Raw genomic sequence first — 317 nt, 5'->3', positions numbered from 1 at the left:
TTTACTGAAGTGTCTCGCATAGTTTAAAGAGAAGTACCGAGGTATCTCAAATCTATTTTTTTAAATGGGCGAAAAGGGAGCGCCGTGTCCCTAGTAAATGAGTTTTGAGAATTACACGTTCATACATATTTCATTTATTCATAGAAATTTGGGATTGACGGTGTTGAATCTAAAAGACTCAAAATTGAAAAAGGAGTTTAAGAAAAGGTGGTTTTTCAAGTACTGCGAAAAACCAGTTTTAATTTTTGAATTCCATGCTGTGAATCCAAAGAATTGTGGATACTGAACAAATATTTTTACTCCACCAATCTACTTGC

The sequence above is a fragment of the Macrobrachium rosenbergii genome, chromosome 12 (assembly GCF_040412425.1).
Source record: "Macrobrachium rosenbergii isolate ZJJX-2024 chromosome 12, ASM4041242v1, whole genome shotgun sequence".
In the NCBI taxonomy this organism is placed as follows: Eukaryota; Metazoa; Arthropoda; class Malacostraca; order Decapoda; family Palaemonidae; genus Macrobrachium; species Macrobrachium rosenbergii.
This window is presented reverse-complemented; position numbering follows the sequence as displayed.